Here is a 15246-nt window from a genome sequence, read left to right as displayed (position 1 = left end):
ACGTTGGTATGCAGAAATTCACGCCTCAGCCAGTGAGGGTAAGTCCCAGGCCAGGGGCTAGAGAGCAAAAGACTGCATGTGCTCAGACGTTCCCTGCTAGGGACAGTTGATCTGAAACAAGGTCTGCTCTCTTGTATCCAGCAAGGATCTAGAAATCCTGCATGAATCTGCAAGGCACAATGACAGCATACATTTGCATAATATGCCCCACCTTCTGCCTTCCTACTTCCTGTGCAGTAGTTGTTTGTGTAGAGAGAGAGGTCGCAGGCAAGGTAATTTTGTGAGTAGGATACAGGACCCTAAATAGCTGGTGAGAGGTATGAGGTATTCTAAAAGCATAAAAATTGTACACCTGTGAAATGAAATGCTTTCACATGTGATCTTCTGTGTTTATTGTCCTGTGCATAAAGTTGCACCTTGTGTTTGAAGGTTTAAATTATTTCAGGCTTGCATGAAGGCAGAAATTTCTGAGTGACTTTTATACATTTCTTAAGACTCTGCACTGTCAGGATGGCCGAGTGGTCTAAGGCGCTGTGTTTAGGCTGCAGTCTCCTCTGGAGGTGTGGGTTCGAATCCCACTTCTGACATGACTTTTGGAGATGTAATCTCCTTTTTCAGGTTAACATCTGATGGAAGTTGCATCTGTTGGTCTTCACCTGGGATGTGATTCCGTCCTCATCTAGTCAAGAGAGCTGGGGTTTCTCATATATTTCGGTTGTATAAAGTCTTGCTGACAAAGTGCAGTCCTTACTATATGAGCATAGGACCCATGTAAGAGCTCATCTGGAAGAGTCATGCTCTTGTATGCCCTGGCCAGACAGGCCATGCAAATATGGAAGAATGCCTAGCATCTGGTAGACAGTTGGACTCCAGCACACTTACGGCAATTTCCTCAGGGCTGTGATCAGGGGCTGCTTAGATTTGCGTATTCCACCCTATGTTGTGACATTGAAATTCCTTGTTGAATTTGCTTTAGCTAGCCAAGAGGTGGCTGTTGACTCAATTTCAAAGCAGCTTTGGGCCTTTCAAGTGGCTGGTTAATAGCACTTTCTCTTTGTACGCCTTAAAGGTCTAAAGAGTTCTTCATAGGTACTGCTCTCTATGGATTGTTCAAAGATCTGTTGGAAGTACTTATAATAGGATAAATAAATTGAGGGCATGCCTTTTCGGTACCCCACTTGCATGGCTGTCTGGCCTGTGGAAGGTTCCACAAATGCAAGTCAGGATGGCCGAGTGGTCTAAGGCGCTGCGTTCAGGTCGCAGTCTCTTCTGGAGGCGTGGGTTCAAATCCCACTTCTGACAATTGTGTGTTTACTCTACTTTTTTCTTGGGAGAGAAAAAATCAGATCATTTCCCTCACATGGGCTTATATGGTTGTCTACTTGGAAAAGTGCAGTGAGTTTTTTTCTTGCTCTAGCCACTCATGACCTAAGTTGTGTGCTTTTTTTGGTTCACAATATCTTTCCCTCTCTGTAGATGATCAAGCAAATGTGGTCAGGATGGCCGAGTGGTCTAAGGCGCTGCGTTAAGGCCGCAGTCTCTCCTTGAGGCGTGGGTTCGAATCCCACTTCTGACAAAACTTTAAGTCCATTTTGTCTCTGAGTTCTTTTAGAATCTCAGCTAAAAATTGGCAGTGCATATAATATCTGAATAAGTAACAAACTTCAGTTTCAACTGCAAATTAATTTGCCCAATTCTGTCTTCAAGCTCGTATAATATTCTTCTAGCACTCGTGGTGTTTTATGTGTTTTTTGGGGGGTGCTTAAAAAGTCCCTTTTATTAATGAAATGGGTTACATTCAGTCTTGTGATATTTTTGGTTTCCAATAAGTAGATTGTTAATTTTATGTAACCTCATTTTCTAATGCTCCATTCAAGAGATGTTTCCACTATGAAATGCAGAGCAAGGGGAAAGAGCACAAGTGATAGAGCGAGTGAGTGAGAAGGGGTGTTGAGGAAGGAGAGAATGAAACAAAGACAGAGTGAGTGAACGGCAGGTAGGCCTAGAAGAGGAGACTAGAAGTGAAGGCGACATACTTTTCCCTGCTTTTGACCTCCCACCCATCCCAAACTGACCACAAACGTACCATCTATGCAACGTTGGTATGCAGAAATTCACGCCTCAGCCAGTGAGGGTAAGTCCCAGGCCAGGGGCTAGAGAGCAAAAGACTGCATGTGCTCAGACGTTCCCTGCTAGGGACAGTTGATCTGAAACAAGGTCTGCTCTCTTGTATCCAGCAAGGATCTAGAAATCCTGCATGAATCTGCAAGGCACAATGACAGCATACATTTGCATAATATGCCCCACCTTCTGCCTTCCTACTTCCTGTGCAGTAGTTGTTTGTGTAGAGAGAGAGGTCGCAGGCAAGGTAATTTTGTGAGTAGGATACAGGACCCTAAATAGCTGGTGAGAGGTATGAGGTATTCTAAAAGCATAAAAATTGTACACCTGTGAAATGAAATGCTTTCACATGTGATCTTCTGTGTTTATTGTCCTGTGCATAAAGTTGCACCTTGTGTTTGAAGGTTTAAATTATTTCAGGCTTGCATGGAGGCAGAAATTTCTGAGTGACTTTTATACATTTCTTAAGACTCTGCACTGTCAGGATGGCCAAGTGGTCTAAGGCGCTGTGTTTAGGCTGCAGTCTCCTCTGGAGGCGTGGGTTCGAATCCCACTTCTGACATGACTTTTGGAGATGTAATCTCCTTTTTCAGTTTAACATCTGATGGAAGTTGCATCTGTTGGTCTTCACCTAGGATGTGATTCCGTCCTCATCTAGTCAAGAGAGCTGGGGTTTCTCATATATTTCGGTTGTATAAAGTCTTGCTGACAAAGTGCAGTCCTTACTATATGAGCATAGGACCCATGTAAGAGCTCATCTGGAAGAGTCATGCTCTTGTATGCCCTGGCCAGACAGGCCATGCAAATATGGAAGAATGCCTAGCATCTGGTAGACAGTTGGACTCCAGCACACTTACGGCAATTTCCTCAGGGCTGTGATCAGGGGCTGCTTAGATTTGCGTATTCCACCCTATGTTGTGACATTGAAATTCCTTGTTGAATTTGCTTTAGCTAGCCAAGAGGTGGCTGTTGACTCAATTTTAAAGCAGCTTTGGGCCGTTCAAGTGGCTGGTTAATAGTACTTTCTCTTTGTACGCCTTAAAGGTCTAAAGAGTTCTTCATAGGTACTGCTCTCTATGGATTGTTCAAAGATCTGTTGGAAGTACTTATAATAGGATAAATAAATTGAGGGCATGCCTTTTCGGTACCCCACTTGCATGGCTGTCTGGCCTGTGGAAGGTTCCACAAATGCAAGTCAGGATGGCCGAGTGGTCTAAGGCGCTGCGTTCAGGTCGCAGTCTCTTCTGGAGGCGTGGGTTCAAATCCCACTTCTGACAATTGTGTGTTTACTCTACTTTCTTCTTGAGAGAGAAAAAATCTGATAATTTTCCTCACATGGGCTTATATGGTTGTCTACTTGGAAAAGTGCAGTGAGTTTTTTTCTTGCTCTAGCCACTCATGACCCAAGATGTGTGCTTTTTTTGGTTCACAATATCTTTCCCTCTCTGTAGATGATCAAGCAAATGTGGTCAGGATGGCCGAGTGGTCTAAGGCGCTGCGTTCAGGTCGCAGTCTCTTCTGGAGGCGTGGGTTCAAATCCCACTTCTGACAATTGTGTGTTTACTCTACTTTTTTCTTGAGAGAGAAAAAATCTGATCATTTCCCTCACATGGGCTTATATGGTTGTCTACTTGGAAAAGTGCAGTGAGTTTTTTTCTTGCTCTAGCCACTCATGACCTAAGATGTGTGCTTTTTTTGGTTCACAATATCTTTCCCTCTCTGTAGATGATCAAGCAAATGTGGTCAGGATGGCCGAGTGGTCTAAGGCGCTGCGTTAAGGCCGCAGTCTCTCCTGGAGGCGTGGGTTCGAATCCCTCTTCTGACAAAACTTTAAGTCCATTTTGTCTCTGAGTTCTTTTAGAATCTCAGCTAAAAATTGGCAGTGCATATAATATCTGAATAAGTAACAAACTTCAGTTTCAACTGCAAATTAATTTGCCCAATTCTGTCTTCAAGCTCGTATAATATTCTTCTAGCACTCGTGGTGTTTTATGTGTTTTTTGGGGGGTGCTTAAAAAGTCCCTTTTATTAATGAAATGGGTTACGTTCAGTCTTGTGATATTTTTGGTTTCCAATAAGTAGATTGTTAATTTTATTTAACCTCATTTTCTAATGCTCCATTCAAGAGATGTTTCCACTATGAAATGCAGAGCAAGGGGAAAGAGCACAAGTGATAGAGCGAGTGAGTGAGAAGGGGTGTTGAGGAAGGAGAGAATGAAAAAAAGACAGAGTGAGTGAACGGCAGGTAGGCCTAGAAGAGGAGACTAGAAGTGAAGGCGACATACTTTTCCCTGCTTTTGACCTCCCACCCATCCCAAACCGACCACAAACGTACCATCTATGCAACGTTGGTATGCAGAAATTCACGCCTCAGCCAGTGAGGGTAAGTCCCAGGCCAGGGGCTAGAGAGCAAAAGACTGCATGTGCTCAGACGTTCCCTGCTAGGGACAGTTGATCTGAAACAAGGTCTGCTCTCTTGTATCCAGCAAGGATCTAGAAATCCTGCATGAATCTGCAAGGCACAATGACAGCATACATTTGCATAATATGCCCCACCTTCTGCCTTCCTACTTCATGTGCAGTAGTTGTTTGTGTAGAGAGAGAGGTCGCAGGCAAGGTAATTTTGTGAGTAGGATACAGGACCCTAAATAGCTGGTGAGAGGTATGAGGTATTCTAAAAGCATAAAAATTGTACACCTGTGAAATGAAATGCTTTCACATGTGATCTTCTGTGTTTATTGTCCTGTGCATAAAGTTGCACCTTGTGTTTGAAGGTTTAAATTATTTCAGGCTTGCATGAAGGCAGAAATTTCTGAGTGACTTTTATACATTTCTTAAGACTCTGCACTGTCAGGATGGCCGAGTGGTCTAAGGCGTTGTGTTTAGGCCGCAGTCTCCTCTGGAGGTGTGGGTTCGAATCCCACTTCTGACATGACTTTTGGAGATGTAATCTCCTTTTTCAGGTTAACATCTGATGGAAGTTGCATCTGTTGGTCTTCACCTGGGATGTGATTCCGTCCTCATCTAGTCAAGAGCGCTGGGGTTTCTCATATATTTCGGTTGTATAAAGTCTTGCTGACAAAGTGCAGTCCTTACTATATGAGCATAGGACCCATGTAAGAGCTCATCTGGAAGAGTCATGCTCTTGTATGCCCTGGCCAGACAGGCCATGCAAATATGGAAGAATGCCTAGCATCTGGTAGACAGTTGGACTCCAGCACACTTACGGCAATTTCCTCAGGGCTGTGATCAGGGGCTGCTTAGATTTGAGTATTCCACCCTATGTTGTGACATTGAAATTCCTTGTTGAATTTGCTTTAGCTAGCCAAGAGGTGGCTGTTGACTCAATTTCAAAGCAGCTTTGGGCCTTTCAAGTGGCTGGTTAATAGCACTTTCTCTTTGTACGCCTTAAAGGTCTAAAGAGTTCTTCATAGGTACTGCTCTCTATGGATTGTTCAAAGATCTGTTGGAAGTACTTATAATAGGATAAATAAATTGAGGGCATGCCTTTTCGGTACCCCACTTGCATGGCTGTCTGGCCTGTGGAAGGTTCCATAAATGCAAGTCAGGATGGCTGAGTGGTCTAAGGCGCTGCGTTCAGGTCGCAGTCTCTTCTGGAGGCGTGGGTTCAAATCCCACTTCTGACAATTGTGTGTTTACTCTACTTTTTTCTTGAGAGAGAAAAAATCTGATCATTTCCCTCACATGGGCTTATATGGTTGTCTACTTGGAAAAGTGCAGCGAGTTTTTTTCTTGCTCTAGCCACTCATGACCTAAGATGTGTGCTTTTTTTGGTTCACAATATCTTTCCCTCTCTGTAGATGATCAAGCAACATGTGGTCAGGATGGCCGAGTGGTCTAAGGCGCTGCGTTAAGGCCGCAGTCTCTCCTGGAGGCGTGGGTTCGAATCCCACTTCTGACAAAACTTTAAGTCCATTTTGTCTCTGAGTTCTTTTAGAATCTCAGCTAAAAATTGGCAGTTCATATAATATCTGAATAAGTAACAAACTTCAGTTTCAACTGCAAATTAATTTGCCCAATTCTGTCTTCAAGCTCGTATAATATTCTTCTAGCACTCGTGGTGTTTTATGTGTTTTTTGGGGGGTGCTTAAAAAGTCCCTTTTATTAATGAAATGGGTTACATTCAGTCTTGTGATATTTTTGGTTTCCAATAAGTAGATTGTTAATTTTATGTACCCTCATTTTCTAATGCTCCATTCAAGAGATGTTTCCACTATGAAATGCAGAGCAAGGGGAAAGAGCACAAGTGATAGAGCGAGTGAGTGAGAAGGGGTGTTGAGGAAGGAGAGAATGAAACAAAGACAGAGTGAGTGAACGGCAGGTAGGCCTAGAAGAGGAGACTAGAAGTGAAGGCGACATACTTTTCCCTGCTTTTGACCTCCCACCCATCCCAAACCGACCACAAACGTACCATCTATGCAACGTTGGTATGCAGAAATTCACGCCTCAGCCAGTGAGGGTAAGTCCCAGGCCAGGGGCTAGAGAGCAAAAGACTGCATGTGCTCAGACGTTCCCTGCTAGGGACAGTTGATCTGAAACAAGGTCTGCTCTCTTGTATCCAGCAAGGATCTAGAAATCCTGCATGAATCTGCAAGGCACAATGACAGCATACATTTGCATAATATGCCCCACCTTCTGCCTTCCTACTTCCTGTGCAGTAGTTGTTTGTGTAGAGAGAGAGGTCGCAGGCAAGGTAATTTTGTGAGTAGGATACAGGACCCTAAATAGCTGGTGAGAGGTATGAGGTATTCTAAAAGCATAAAAATTGTACACCTGTGAAATGAAATGCTTTCACATGTGATCTTCTGTGTTTATTGTCCTGTGCATAAAGTTGCACCTTGTGTTTGAAGGTTTAAATTATTTCAGGCTTGCATAGAGACAGAAATTTCTGAGTGACTTTTATACATTTCTTAAGACTCTTCACTGTCAGGATGGCCGAGTGGTCTAAGGCGCTGTGTTTAGGCCGCAGTCTCCTCTGGAGGTGTGGGTTCGAATCCCACTTCTGACATGACTTTTGGAGATGTAATCTCCTTTTTCAGGTTAACATCTGATGGAAGTTGCATCTGTTGGTCTTCACCTGGGATGTGATTCCGTCCTCATCTAGTCAAGAGAGCTGGGGTTTCTCATATATTTCGGTTGTATAAAGTCTTGCTGACAAAGTGCAGTCCTTACTATATGAGCATAGGACCCATGTAAGAGCTCATCTGGAAGAGTCATGCTCTTGTATGCCCTGGCCAGACAGGCCATGCAAATATGGAAGAATGCCTAGCATCTGGTAGACAGTTGGACTCCAGCACACTTACGGCAATTTCCTCAGGGCTGTGATCAGGGGCTGCTTAGATTTGCGTATTCCACCCTATGTTGTGACATTGAAATTCCTTGTTGAATTTGCTTTAGCTAGCCAAGAGGTGGCTGTTGACTCAATTTCAAAGCAGCTTTGGGCCTTTCAAGTGGCTGGTTAATAGCACTTTCTCTTTGTACGCCTTAAAGGTCTAAAGAGTTCTTCATAGGTACTGCTCTCTATGGATTGTTCAAAGATCTGTTGGAAGTACTTATAATAGGATAAATAAATTGAGGGCATGCCTTTTCGGTACCCCACTTGCATGGCTGTCTGGCCTGTGGAAGGATCCACAAATGCAAGTCAGGATGGCCGAGTGGTCTAAGGCGCTGCGTTCAGGTCGCAGTCTCTTCTGGAGGCGTGGGTTCAAATCCCACTTCTGACAATTGTGTGTTTACTCTACTTTTTTCTTGGGAGAGAAAAAATCAGATCATTTCCCTCACATGGGCTTATATGGTTGTCTACTTGGAAAAGTGCAGTGAGTTTTTTTCTTGCTCTAGCCACTCATGACCTAAGTTGTGTGCTTTTTTTGGTTCACAATATCTTTCCCTCTCTGTAGATGATCAAGCAAATGTGGTCAGGATGGCCGAGTGGTCTAAGGCGCTGCGTTAAGGCCGCAGTCTCTCCTGGAGGCGTGGGTTCGATTCCCACTTCTGACAAAACTTTAAGTCCATTTTGTCTCTGAGTTCTTTTAGAATCTCAGCTAAAAATTGGCAGTGCATATAATATCTGAATAAGTAACAAACTTCAGTTTCAACTGCAAATTAATTTGCCCAATTCTGTCTTCAAGCTCGTATAATATTCTTCTAGCACTCGTGGTGTTTTATGTGTTTTTTGGGGGGTGCTTAAAAGTCCCTTTTATTAATGAAATGGGTTACATTCAGTCTTGTGATATTTTTGGTTTCCAATAAGTAGATTGTTAATTTTATGTAACCTCATTTTCTAATGCTCCATTCAAGAGATGTTTCCACTATGAAATGCAGAGCAAGGGGAAAGAGCACAAGTGATAGAGCGAGTGAGTGAGAAGGGGTGTTGAGGAAGGAGAGAATGAAACAAAGACAGAGTGAGTGAACAGCAGGTAGGCCTAGAAGAGGAGACTAGAAGTGAAGGCGACATACTTTTCCCTGCTTTTGACCTCCCACCCATCCCAAACTGACCACAAACGTACCATCTATGCAACGTTGGTATGCAGAAATTCACGCCTCAGCCAGTGAGGGTAAGTCCCAGGCCAGGGGCTAGAGAGCAAAAGACTGCATGTGCTCAGACGTTCCCTGCTAGGGACAGTTGATCTGAAACAAGGTCTGCTCTCTTGTATCCAGCAAGGATCTAGAAATCCTGCATGAATCTGCAAGGCACAATGACAGCATACATTTGCATAATATGCCCCACCTTCTGCCTTCCTACTTCCTGTGCAGTAGTTGTTTGTGTAGAGAGAGAGGTCGCAGGCAAGGTAATTTTGTGAGTAGGATACAGGACCCTAAATAGCTGGTGAGAGGTATGAGGTATTTTAAAAGCATAAAAATTGTACACCTGTGAAATGAAATGCTTTCACATGTGATCTTCTGTGTTTATTGTCCTGTGCATAAAGTTGCACCTTGTGTTTGAAGGTTTAAATTATTTCAGGCTTGCATGGAGGCAGAAATTTCTGAGTGACTTTTATACATTTCTTAAGACTCTGCACTGTCAGGATGGCCGAGTGGTCTAAGGCGCTGTGTTTAGGCCGCAGTCTCCTCTGGAGGTGTGGGTTCGAATCCCACTTCTGACATGACTTTTGGAGATGTAATCTCCTTTTTCAGGTTAACATCTGATGGAAGTTGCATCTGTTGGTCTTCACCTGGGATGTGATTCCGTCCTCATCTAGTCAAGAGAGCTGGGGTTTCTCATATATTTCGGTTGTATAAAGTCTTGCTGACAAAGTGCAGTCCTTACTATATGAGCATAGGACCCATGTAAGAGCTCATCTGGAAGAGTCATGCTCTTGTATGCCCTGGCCAGACAGGCCATGCAAATATGGAAGAATGCCTAGCATCTGGTAGACAGTTGGACTCCAGCACACTTACGGCAATTTCCTCAGGGCTGTGATCAGGGGCTGCTTAGATTTGCGTATTCCACCCTATGTTGTGACATTGAAATTCCTTGTTGAATTTGCTTTAGCTAGCCAAGAGGTGGCTGTTGACTCAATTTCAAAGCAGCTTTGGGCCTTTCAAGTGGCTGGTTAATAGCACTTTCTCTTTGTACGCCTTAAAGGTCTAAAGAGTTCTTCATAGGTACTGCTCTCTATGGATTGTTCAAAGATCTGTTGGAAGTACTTATAATAGGATAAATAAATTGAGGGCATGCCTTTTCGGTACCCCACTTGCATGGCTGTCTGGCCTGTGGAAGGTTCCACAAATGCAAGTCAGGATGGCCGAGTGCTCTAAGGCGCTGCGTTCAGGTCGCAGTCTCTTCTGGAGGCGTGGGTTCAAATCCCACTTCTGACAATTGTGTGTTTACTCTACTTTTTTCTTGGGAGAGAAAAAATCAGATCATTTCCCTCACATGGGCTTATATGGTTGTCTACTTGGAAAAGTGCAGTGAGTTTTTTTCTTGCTCTAGCCACTCATGACCTAAGTTGTGTGTTTTTTTTGGTTCACAATATCTTTTCCTCTCTGTAGATGATCAAGCAAATGTGGTCAGGATGGCCGAGTAGTCTAAGGCGCTGCGTTAAGGCCGCAGTCTCTCCTGGAGGCGTGGGTTCGAATCCCACTTCTGACAAAACTTTAAGTCCATTTTGTCTCTGAGTTCTTTTAGAATCTCAGCTAAAAATTGGCAGTGCATATAATATCTGAATAAGTAACAAACTTCAGTTTCAACTGCAAATTAATTTGCCCAATTCTGTCTTCAAGCTCGTATAATATTCTTCTAGCACTCGTGGTGTTTTATGTGTTTTTTGGGGGGTGCTTAAAAAGTCCCTTTTATTAATGAAATGGGTTACGTTCAGTCTTGTGATATTTTTGGTTTCCAATAAGTAGATTGTTAATTTTATTTAACCTCATTTTCTAATGCTCCATTCAAGAGATGTTTCCACTATGAAATGCAGAGCAAGGGGAAAGAGCACAAGTGATAGAGCGAGTGAGTGAGAAGGGGTGTTGAGGAAGGAGAGAATGAAACAAAGACAGAGTGAGTGAACGGCAGGTAGGCCTAGAAGAGGAGACTAGAAGTGAAGGCGACATACTTTTCCCTGCTTTTGACCTCCCACCCATCCCAAACCGACCACAAACGTACCATCTATGCAACGTTGGTATGCAGAAATTCACGCCTCAGCCAGTGAGGGTAAGTCCCAGGCCAGGGGCTAGAGAGCAAAAGACTGCATGTGCTCAGACGTTCCCTGCTAGGGACAGTTGATCTGAAACAAGGTCTGCTCTCTTGTATCCAGCAAGGATCTAGAAATCCCTCATGAATCTGCAAGGCACAATGACAGCATACATTTGCATAATATGCCCCACCTTCTGCCTTCCTACTTCCTGTGCAGTAGTTGTTTGTGTAGAGAGAGAGGTCGCAGGCAAGGTAATTTTGTGAGTAGGATACAGGACCCTAAATAGCTGGTGAGAGGTATGAGGTATTCTAAAAGCATAAAAATTGTACACCTGTGAAATGAAATGCTTTCACATGTGATCTTCTGTGTTTATTGTCCTGTGCATAAAGTTGCACCTTGTGTTTGAAGGTTTAAATTATTTCAGGCTTGCATGAAGGCAGAAATTTCTGAGTGACTTTTATACATTTCTTAAGACTCTGCACTGTCAGGATGGCCGAGTGGTCTAAGGCGCTGTGTTTAGGCTGCAGTCTCCTCTGGAGGTGTGGGTTCGAATCCCACTTCTGACATGACTTTTGGAGATGTAATCTCCTTTTTCAGGTTAACATCTGATGGAAGTTGCATCTGTTGGTCTTCACCTGGGATGTGATTTCGTCCTCATCTAGTCAAGAGAGCTGGGGTTTCTCATATATTTCGGTTGTATAAAGTCTTGCTGACAAAGTGCAGTCCTTACTATATGAGCATAGGACCCATGTAAGAGCTCATCTGGAAGAGTCATGCTCTTGTATGCCCTGGCCAGACAGGCCATGCAAATATGGAAGAATGCCTAGCATCTGGTAGACAGTTGGACTCCAGCACACTTACGGCAATTTCCTCAGGGCTGTGATCAGGGGCTGCTTAGATTTGCGTATTCCACCCTATGTTGTGACATTGAAATTCCTTGTTGAATTTGCTTTAGCTAGCCAAGAGGTGGCTGTTGACTCAATTTCAAAGCAGCTTTGGGCCTTTCAAGTGGCTGGTTAATAGCACTTTCTCTTTGTACGCCTTAAAGGTCTAAAGAGTTCTTCATAGGTACTGCTCTCTATGGATTGTTCAAAGATCTGTTGGAAGTACTTATAATAGGATAAATAAATTGAGGGCATGCCTTTTCGGTACCCCACTTGCATGGCTGTCTGGCCTGTGGAAGGTTCCACAAATGCAAGTCAGGATGGCCGAGTGGTCTAAGGCGCTGCGTTCAGGTCGCAGTCTCTTCTGGAGGCGTGGGTTCAAATCCCACTTCTGACAATTGTGTGTTTACTCTACTTTTTTCTTGGGAGAGAAAAAATCAGATCATTTCCCTCACATGGGCTTATATGGTTGTCTACTTGGAAAAGTGCAGTGAGTTTTTTTCTTGCTCTAGCCACTCATGACCTAAGTTGTGTGCTTTTTTTGGTTCACAATATCTTTCCCTCTCTGTAGATGATCAAGCAAATGTGGTCAGGATGGCCGAGTGGTCTAAGGCGCTGCGTTAAGGCCGCAGTCTCTCCTTGAGGCGTGGGTTCGAATCCCACTTCTGACAAAACTTTAAGTCCATTTTGTCTCTGAGTTCTTTTAGAATCTCAGCTAAAAATTGGCAGTGCATATAATATCTGAATAAGTAACAAACTTCAGTTTCAACTGCAAATTAATTTGCCCAATTCTGTCTTCAAGCTCGTATAATATTCTTCTAGCACTCGTGGTGTTTTATGTGTTTTTTGGGGGGTGCTTAAAAAGTCCCTTTTATTAATGAAATGGGTTACATTCAGTCTTGTGATATTTTTGGTTTCCAATAAGTAGATTGTTAATTTTATGTAACCTCATTTTCTAATGCTCCATTCAAGAGATGTTTCCACTATGAAATGCAGAGCAAGGGGAAAGAGCACAAGTGATAGAGCGAGTGAGTGAGAAGGGGTGTTGAGGAAGGAGAGAATGAAACAAAGACAGAGTGAGTGAACGGCAGGTAGGCCTAGAAGAGGAGACTAGAAGTGAAGGCGACATACTTTTCCCTGCTTTTGACCTCCCACCCATCCCAAACTGACCACAAACGTACCATCTATGCAACGTTGGTATGCAGAAATTCACGCCTCAGCCAGTGAGGGTAAGTCCCAGGCCAGGGGCTAGAGAGCAAAAGACTGCATGTGCTCAGACGTTCCCTGCTAGGGACAGTTGATCTGAAACAAGGTCTGCTCTCTTGTATCCAGCAAGGATCTAGAAATCCTGCATGAATCTGCAAGGCACAATGACAGCATACATTTGCATAATATGCCCCACCTTCTGCCTTCCTACTTCCTGTGCAGTAGTTGTTTGTGTAGAGAGAGAGGTCGCAGGCAAGGTAATTTTGTGAGTAGGATACAGGACCCTAAATAGCTGGTGAGAGGTATGAGGTATTCTAAAAGCATAAAAATTGTACACCTGTGAAATGAAATGCTTTCACATGTGATCTTCTGTGTTTATTGTCCTGTGCATAAAGTTGCACCTTGTGTTTGAAGGTTTAAATTATTTCAGGCTTGCATGGAGGCAGAAATTTCTGAGTGACTTTTATACATTTCTTAAGACTCTGCACTGTCAGGATGGCCAAGTGGTCTAAGGCGCTGTGTTTAGGCTGCAGTCTCCTCTGGAGGCGTGGGTTCGAATCCCACTTCTGACATGACTTTTGGAGATGTAATCTCCTTTTTCAGTTTAACATCTGATGGAAGTTGCATCTGTTGGTCTTCACCTAGGATGTGATTCCGTCCTCATCTAGTCAAGAGAGCTGGGGTTTCTCATATATTTCGGTTGTATAAAGTCTTGCTGACAAAGTGCAGTCCTTACTATATGAGCATAGGACCCATGTAAGAGCTCATCTGGAAGAGTCATGCTCTTGTATGCCCTGGCCAGACAGGCCATGCAAATATGGAAGAATGCCTAGCATCTGGTAGACAGTTGGACTCCAGCACACTTACGGCAATTTCCTCAGGGCTGTGATCAGGGGCTGCTTAGATTTGCGTATTCCACCCTATGTTGTGACATTGAAATTCCTTGTTGAATTTGCTTTAGCTAGCCAAGAGGTGGCTGTTGACTCAATTTTAAAGCAGCTTTGGGCCGTTCAAGTGGCTGGTTAATAGTACTTTCTCTTTGTACGCCTTAAAGGTCTAAAGAGTTCTTCATAGGTACTGCTCTCTATGGATTGTTCAAAGATCTGTTGGAAGTACTTATAATAGGATAAATAAATTGAGGGCATGCCTTTTCGGTACCCCACTTGCATGGCTGTCTGGCCTGTGGAAGGTTCCACAAATGCAAGTCAGGATGGCCGAGTGGTCTAAGGCGCTGCGTTCAGGTCGCAGTCTCTTCTGGAGGCGTGGGTTCAAATCCCACTTCTGACAATTGTGTGTTTACTCTACTTTTTTCTTGAGAGAGAAAAAATCTGATCATTTCCCTCACATGGGCTTATATGGTTGTCTACTTGGAAAAGTGCAGTGAGTTTTTTTCTTGCTCTAGCCACTCATGACCTAAGATGTGTGCTTTTTTTGGTTCACAATATCTTTCCCTCTCTGTAGATGATCAAGCAAATGTGGTCAGGATGGCCGAGTGGTCTAAGGCGCTGCGTTAAGGCCGCAGTCTCTCCTGGAGGCGTGGGTTCGAATCCCTCTTCTGACAAAACTTTAAGTCCATTTTGTCTCTGAGTTCTTTTAGAATCTCAGCTAAAAATTGGCAGTGCATATAATATCTGAATAAGTAACAAACTTCAGTTTCAACTGCAAATTAATTTGCCCAATTCTGTCTTCAAGCTCGTATAATATTCTTCTAGCACTCGTGGTGTTTTATGTGTTTTTTGGGGGGTGCTTAAAAAGTCCCTTTTATTAATGAAATGGGTTACGTTCAGTCTTGTGATATTTTTGGTTTCCAATAAGTAGATTGTTAATTTTATTTAACCTCATTTTCTAATGCTCCATTCAAGAGATGTTTCCACTATGAAATGCAGAGCAAGGGGAAAGAGCACAAGTGATAGAGCGAGTGAGTGAGAAGGGGTGTTGAGGAAGGAGAGAATGAAAAAAAGACAGAGTGAGTGAACGGCAGGTAGGCCTAGAAGAGGAGACTAGAAGTGAAGGCGACATACTTTTCCCTGCTTTTGACCTCCCACCCATCCCAAACCGACCACAAACGTACCATCTATGCAACGTTGGTATGCAGAAATTCACGCCTCAGCCAGTGAGGGTAAGTCCCAGGCCAGGGGCTAGAGAGCAAAAGACTGCATGTGCTCAGACGTTCCCTGCTAGGGACAGTTGATCTGAAACAAGGTCTGCTCTCTTGTATCCAGCAAGGATCTAGAAATCCTGCATGAATCTGCAAGGCACAATGACAGCATACATTTGCATAATATGCCCCACCTTCTGCCTTCCTACTTCATGTGCAGTAGTTGTTTGTGTAGAGAGAGAGGTCGCAGGCAAGGTAATTTTGTGAGTAGGATACAGGACCC

General features: G+C 43.6%; 21 non-coding genes across 21 annotated transcripts; all 21 read left to right on the top strand.

Annotated features, from left to right (window-relative positions):
• Positions 1-504: 504 nt before the first annotated feature.
• Positions 505-587, top strand: TRNAL-UAG (transfer RNA leucine (anticodon UAG)). The gene has a single exon. It is a non-coding gene; the product is annotated as a tRNA-Leu (tRNA).
• Positions 588-1219: 632 nt separating this feature from the next.
• TRNAL-CAG (transfer RNA leucine (anticodon CAG)) lies at positions 1220-1302 on the top strand. Its single transcript has one exon. It is a non-coding gene; the product is annotated as a tRNA-Leu (tRNA).
• A 191-nt stretch (positions 1303-1493) lies between these two features.
• On the top strand, positions 1494-1576 carry TRNAL-AAG (transfer RNA leucine (anticodon AAG)). The gene has a single exon. It is a non-coding gene; the product is annotated as a tRNA-Leu (tRNA).
• Positions 1577-2600: 1024 nt separating this feature from the next.
• Positions 2601-2683, top strand: TRNAL-UAG (transfer RNA leucine (anticodon UAG)). The gene has a single exon. It is a non-coding gene; the product is annotated as a tRNA-Leu (tRNA).
• Positions 2684-3315: 632 nt separating this feature from the next.
• Positions 3316-3398, top strand: TRNAL-CAG (transfer RNA leucine (anticodon CAG)). Its single transcript has one exon. It is a non-coding gene; the product is annotated as a tRNA-Leu (tRNA).
• A 191-nt stretch (positions 3399-3589) lies between these two features.
• On the top strand, positions 3590-3672 carry TRNAL-CAG (transfer RNA leucine (anticodon CAG)). The gene has a single exon. It is a non-coding gene; the product is annotated as a tRNA-Leu (tRNA).
• A 191-nt stretch (positions 3673-3863) lies between these two features.
• Positions 3864-3946, top strand: TRNAL-AAG (transfer RNA leucine (anticodon AAG)). The gene has a single exon. It is a non-coding gene; the product is annotated as a tRNA-Leu (tRNA).
• A 1024-nt stretch (positions 3947-4970) lies between these two features.
• Positions 4971-5053, top strand: TRNAL-UAG (transfer RNA leucine (anticodon UAG)). The gene has a single exon. It is a non-coding gene; the product is annotated as a tRNA-Leu (tRNA).
• A 632-nt stretch (positions 5054-5685) lies between these two features.
• On the top strand, positions 5686-5768 carry TRNAL-CAG (transfer RNA leucine (anticodon CAG)). The gene has a single exon. It is a non-coding gene; the product is annotated as a tRNA-Leu (tRNA).
• Positions 5769-5960: 192 nt separating this feature from the next.
• Positions 5961-6043, top strand: TRNAL-AAG (transfer RNA leucine (anticodon AAG)). The gene has a single exon. It is a non-coding gene; the product is annotated as a tRNA-Leu (tRNA).
• Positions 6044-7067: 1024 nt separating this feature from the next.
• TRNAL-UAG (transfer RNA leucine (anticodon UAG)) lies at positions 7068-7150 on the top strand. Its single transcript has one exon. It is a non-coding gene; the product is annotated as a tRNA-Leu (tRNA).
• Positions 7151-7782: 632 nt separating this feature from the next.
• On the top strand, positions 7783-7865 carry TRNAL-CAG (transfer RNA leucine (anticodon CAG)). Its single transcript has one exon. It is a non-coding gene; the product is annotated as a tRNA-Leu (tRNA).
• A 191-nt stretch (positions 7866-8056) lies between these two features.
• Positions 8057-8139, top strand: TRNAL-AAG (transfer RNA leucine (anticodon AAG)). Its single transcript has one exon. It is a non-coding gene; the product is annotated as a tRNA-Leu (tRNA).
• Positions 8140-9162: 1023 nt separating this feature from the next.
• Positions 9163-9245, top strand: TRNAL-UAG (transfer RNA leucine (anticodon UAG)). Its single transcript has one exon. It is a non-coding gene; the product is annotated as a tRNA-Leu (tRNA).
• Positions 9246-10151: 906 nt separating this feature from the next.
• On the top strand, positions 10152-10234 carry TRNAL-AAG (transfer RNA leucine (anticodon AAG)). The gene has a single exon. It is a non-coding gene; the product is annotated as a tRNA-Leu (tRNA).
• A 1024-nt stretch (positions 10235-11258) lies between these two features.
• On the top strand, positions 11259-11341 carry TRNAL-UAG (transfer RNA leucine (anticodon UAG)). Its single transcript has one exon. It is a non-coding gene; the product is annotated as a tRNA-Leu (tRNA).
• A 632-nt stretch (positions 11342-11973) lies between these two features.
• On the top strand, positions 11974-12056 carry TRNAL-CAG (transfer RNA leucine (anticodon CAG)). The gene has a single exon. It is a non-coding gene; the product is annotated as a tRNA-Leu (tRNA).
• Positions 12057-12247: 191 nt separating this feature from the next.
• On the top strand, positions 12248-12330 carry TRNAL-AAG (transfer RNA leucine (anticodon AAG)). Its single transcript has one exon. It is a non-coding gene; the product is annotated as a tRNA-Leu (tRNA).
• A 1024-nt stretch (positions 12331-13354) lies between these two features.
• TRNAL-UAG (transfer RNA leucine (anticodon UAG)) lies at positions 13355-13437 on the top strand. Its single transcript has one exon. It is a non-coding gene; the product is annotated as a tRNA-Leu (tRNA).
• A 632-nt stretch (positions 13438-14069) lies between these two features.
• On the top strand, positions 14070-14152 carry TRNAL-CAG (transfer RNA leucine (anticodon CAG)). The gene has a single exon. It is a non-coding gene; the product is annotated as a tRNA-Leu (tRNA).
• Positions 14153-14343: 191 nt separating this feature from the next.
• On the top strand, positions 14344-14426 carry TRNAL-AAG (transfer RNA leucine (anticodon AAG)). The gene has a single exon. It is a non-coding gene; the product is annotated as a tRNA-Leu (tRNA).
• Positions 14427-15246: the final 820 nt, after the last annotated feature.

This window comes from Lissotriton vulgaris, chromosome 8, assembly GCF_964263255.1.
Source record: "Lissotriton vulgaris chromosome 8, aLisVul1.2, whole genome shotgun sequence".
Lineage (NCBI taxonomy): Eukaryota > Metazoa > Chordata > Amphibia > Caudata > Salamandridae > Lissotriton > Lissotriton vulgaris.
Note: the sequence above shows the minus strand (reverse complement) of the source record. Positions and strands in the feature narration are given on the sequence as shown.